The sequence below is a fragment of the Pseudophryne corroboree genome, chromosome 4 (genome assembly GCF_028390025.1).
Source record: "Pseudophryne corroboree isolate aPseCor3 chromosome 4, aPseCor3.hap2, whole genome shotgun sequence".
Classification (NCBI taxonomy): Eukaryota; Metazoa; Chordata; class Amphibia; order Anura; family Myobatrachidae; genus Pseudophryne; species Pseudophryne corroboree.
Window position 1 is genome coordinate 858,622,183 of NC_086447.1, and position 5,135 is coordinate 858,627,317.

Below are 5,135 nucleotides of genomic sequence, written 5' to 3' on the forward strand. Positions count from 1 at the left end.
GACGACGGATCCATGAAAAATAGAAACAAACAGAGAAGATATGGTAAAAGCTATGCACTGGTTTCTTTGTTGTAGATAAACCATGCTGGAATCTAATAACTAGTATGGGAGGGAATAGTGCTAGCCCAATATAATAAAATAAATAAATATACATTAAAGTGACAGGCACATAGCGTTAGCTTTGTGTATAGAAAGTGAGATCCTCAGGGTTGGAGTTATGCTGTGATGTGAAATGTCTAGAAACAGTATGGATCCCTGAGCATCACTGTTTCTAGACATTTCACATCACAGCATAACTCCAACCCTGAGGATCTCACATTTAAGGCGATCGAGCATGTGTGTCTGGGAGAGAGAGGAGGTGACCTCGCGAACAAACTCTCGAGAAGAGAGATGTACTGGATATTCCAGTTACAGACCTTGCAACCCACGGGTCTGAATGAGAGCTATGAAATTGTACCCTTCCTATGAGGTGCTGTATCGTCCCTTATTCCCTCTTCCTCGGTTGCCACATTTGTCTTTTGCACATTCCTTCCCCCCCCCACCCTTGGGTGTCCATGTCACACTATATTAAAGTATTTGACTCATCAGGGCTCGTGTGTTAATTTGCGATCGGGTTCCTGGCAATAAGATGTTTACCTTTCATGTACAGTCAAACCACACTGGTACGCCCAATCTCGTCCGATCTTGAAAGCTAAGCAGTGTCTGGGCCTGATCAGTACCAGGGAGGGGGACTGCCTGGGAAGATCAGGTACTGTAAGGACTGACAAATAACGTCGAGCTAACCAGTGACCTATCCAATACCACATGATAATAACCAGGTTGACACCTCTACGACTCACCTTATAAATTATAACACTATGAATTCTCTGAGCTTATATCTTATCACCTTCCCAGCATCACCCACATATCGTTTATATATACTATTCGCTTTGTTCTTTTTCCCACCCTCTTTGCTTTCCTCGTCACCTTGGGGTTGTAATTTTACAACCATTTCTCTTCCTTTATTTCCAATCAGTGGCACTTGAAATTCCTGATATCACCTATGTATTGTTATAAATAGGATGTCACTTTCCATACACAAAGCTAACGCTATGTGCCTGTCACTTTATTGTATATTTATTTACTAGGTGCTTCATCGCGCCCTACGGGCGCTCTTCACACCGTCGCAAGGGGCTACGCCCCCTTAACCCTTGCATGCCTTTCTGGGGTTCAATATTTGTGTTATATGGCGTATCACCTGCATTCCTTTGTTAGTGGTTAAATATTGCACAATGAAAGGGTGTGCGATGGTGAAGGAGGCGCAGCCCCTTGCGATGGCGTGAACAGCACCTGCAGGCCACAATGTACAGAATGTAGCGGGTGCGGGGGGGTACTGCGGATGGTGTCTGTAGATGCTGCGGATGGAGGGGGGGGCGGAAGTGGGGGTGGGGCCCGGATGGGGAAGGGTTGGGAGGTGCTGCGGGTGGGGGATGATAAAGCTGAATATTTATCGTATATAAAACCCTTTATGAGGTCTAAGAACAATGTACGCTATTTACGTATGTAGTACCGTAAGGGTACGCTAGTTGCGTATCGATCGCTTAGCCGTGATCTAGACGCTCAAGCGTCACGTTCACTCACGGCCAAGAGATCACAGGCAGACACGTTATTGGCTGTTGACTATCGTAATGATTCGCTATAGCGTAGCGGCGCTCGGGACCACGAGGAGATCACCAGCGATGCAGACGCTCACAACGTTAAACCTTTATATCTATACCTCTAACAATGAAATACACAGTAAACCTTAGTGTAGAGACAAAGTGTAAGTGCAACCTTGTGTAACCTGATTAACTACAAAGCTGCTTTAGCGTCACCGACGCTCTGTGAACACTTAACACTATAAGGAATACACAGATACCTGGGTTTAGGGTCCAAAGCCTATTATATGTATTATGACTATTATACTTGCAAAAAGAATCACAGTACAAATGATACACTACAATATAACAGAGACTACCTAACCAGATAACTACACAGGAAATACAATACAATACAATGAAGTCTAATCAAGGGAAAAATACGAGGAAAACAGAAGAGAGGGAGAGAGAGAAATGGCTCACAGTAAGACAATATGATTACGGAGAAAACTTACGCACAAGGGGAAACGATCGCAAGCGCCTCGATATCCAGCTCCCGGTTATCAGCAATGAGAACCGTTGATGAGAGAGTGAAGTTGGATATGGTCGGCCCGCTATTTATGCCCCACACACAATACAATTCAATGGTCCCTACAATCTCATTGTTCATTAGACACAGGAATTCGGCTTCGCATTATAACAAAAGGTCATAGGTTGATTCATACAGGTGGGCTGTCTTGTATCAGTGGCCTTGGTTATGCAAAACAAAGGGTGATGACTAACACATTCCTGTCTTCTGGAGAGCTATTGTTTGGCGAATACAAAACAAAACCCTGTCTCTGGGTTTTGTTCAATATTCATGATGTCCACTTTCAGTTGAGACAATGACATCTCAGCCATCATTCTCCTGGATACAAACCCTAACCCATTCGTAAACACAGGTGTTGGCCCTCCTCATTGAGTCTCAAAGCTCAGCGTAATTAAAGGCTATTGTACTCCGTCTGCGGGAAAGATACTGATTTGGAGTACAATTAATCTTCAATTACTATTCCTGTGCTTACCTTATGCATGTGAAGATGTGAGGCCCTCCCAACATGCAAACTATTGTTTGGGGGATCTCTAAGGTCAAAGAGCCATTTGAGACCCACTGATACCTGTTTCCAACTGTTACTAAGTAAGAACAAATAATAGTAAATGGACATAACTTCTTATGTCCATAACTATTCGCACGAGCGATTAATCCGCTCCAAACCAACACCGGAATATTGCTATTTAAATACTCTTCCGATGGGTACCAAACACCACTGTATGACCCCTGTTAGACCCTTCGCACAATACAAAGAGGAATCTCTCTGTTCAGGAACATGCTATATTAACCAAACTTTCAGAATCTATCAAAGGGACCATGATCTACAAAATACATTATTACTGAAAATATGTAACGATTGAGTCGCACGCTACGACTACACAAACTTTACCGTAAATACGCATACCGTGCACCAGCGGGTGCACGCAACTGCGGGTATGCGCCTTCACGGGAGAGCGCACGCATGCGCAGCGCGGACCAGTGTGAGGTGCAAATATGGCAGTGTGCATAGAGATATTTTTCTGACTTTGACAGGGAGGGGCAGAGGAGTGGGGGATGCAGATGGGGGAGGGGTCCGGAGGCACTGCAGGTGGGGGAGGGGCAGGGGTGCCATGGGTGGGGGAGGGGCAGGTGTGGGGATGTTGCAGATGGGTGAAGGGTTCCGGAGGTGCTGTGGGATGGGAAGGGGCGGGAGTGCCACTGGTGGGGTAGGGGTCCGTAGGCACCATGTGTAGGGGAGGGGCAGGTACGGGTGTTGCGGCAGATGGGGAAGGAGGTCCGGAGGTGCTGCAGGTGGTGGTGGGGCAGGTGCGGGGGTGCCATTGGTGGGGGAGGGGTGGGTGAGGGGGGGACCGCGGATGGAGGAGGGTGTCTGCAGATGCTGCGGGTGGAGGGGGCAGGTGTGGGGGAGACATATAAGGGGGGTGAATGGTGGAGGGGGCCTGGAGATTGCTGGGGGTGGTGTAGGGGCGGAGGAGTGGGAGCCGCGGGTGGTGTAGGGGGTCTGGAGGCACAGCATGTGGGGGAGGGGTGGAGTGCCGCATGTGGTGGAGGGGAAGGTGCGGAGGTGTGGTGCATTGGGGAGAGGTCTGGAGGTGCTGCGGGTACTGTACCTGCCAAAAAGGTAGTTGGAGGGTATGCAGTAACAGGGCCAGGACAGGGGTGACAGGGTCAGAACAGGGTTGACTGGGCCAGGACAGGGGTGACAGGGTCAGAACAGGGGTGACAGGGTCAGAACAGGGGTGACGGGGCCAGGACAGGTGTGACGGGGCCAGGACAGGGGTGACGGGGCCAGGACATGGGCGACGGGGCCAGGACAGAAATGACAGGGACAGGATAGGGGGGACAGGGTCAGTGTAGGGGCGGCAGGACCAGGACAGGGGTGACAGGGCCAGTATAGTGTTGACAGGGCAAGCACAGGGGTGACAGGGCCAGGATAGGGGTAGCAGGGCCAGCATAAGGGTGACAGGGCCAGGATCAGGGTGAAAGGGCCAGGATAAGGGTGAAAGGGCCAGGATAAGGGTGGCAGGTCAAGGCCAGGGGTGACAGGAACATGACAGAACACAGGGCACGGGAGAGATTGGTATTAGGGACAGAACAGTGGTGACAGACAGATGTGTCTTACCGGAGTCACTGCTGCTGGCTGCTGCTGTTCCACTCCAACCTGTTGGCATCTGCTGCTGGCGGAGACTTGGCATGGCTGACTCTCTTAGGCTGTATTCCTGCTTCCTCTGCCCGTCCGCATCACTCCCCCCCTCCTCAGTCACACACCGCAGACCTCGCGCAGCTGCCGGGCACTGTGGTAAGGTGAGACTGGGAGTGACTGGTTAGCCCCCAGGAGATGCTGCGGCTGGAGGGAGGAGGGGGTCATAGCATGCACGTGGCGCGGACCTCACGGCTGCTGGGCACTATGGTAAGGGGAGACTGGGAGTGACTGGTTAGCTCCCAGGAGACGCTGATGCTGGAGGGAGGAGGGGGTCAGAGCCTGCAAGCAGCGCGGACTTCTGCAGCGCTACCCGCCGGCTAAAGTGTGTGAAGGAGCTGGGCGCAACTCACTGTGGGTGGCAGCGCTGCAGCTAGCGGTAAGGTCGCAGGGGCTGGAGATAACAGAGGCAGTACGGAAAGTGCACAGCGGCTTGTGACCCACAAAACTACAGCTAAGAAGCGTGGAGTGTGCCAGAATGTGACGCTCCTCCCCTCCAGAGAGACCCTGCTGAGTATGCTGATGTGGGGGTCAAGTATGGCATACCCCCTCACACACCCCCATACCTCCCAAATGTCCCAATTTTCGCGGGACAGTCCCATTTTTTGGGGTCTGTCCCACTGTCCCACCCGTGGGTCGCAGTGTCCTGCGGTGGGGGGGGGGGGAGCAGTTGGAAAGCTCCTGTACTCGCTGTTCTGCTTAGCAGAGCAGCGGTGAATAGTGGAGACAG

The 5,135-nt window shown here is 51.1% G+C and overlaps 1 pseudogene; it reads left to right on the plus strand.

Moving 5' to 3' along the window:
- The first annotated feature begins 641 nt into the window (after nucleotides 1-641).
- On the plus strand, nucleotides 642-760 carry LOC134912825 (5S ribosomal RNA; annotated as a pseudogene).
- Nucleotides 761-5,135: the final 4,375 nt, after the last annotated feature.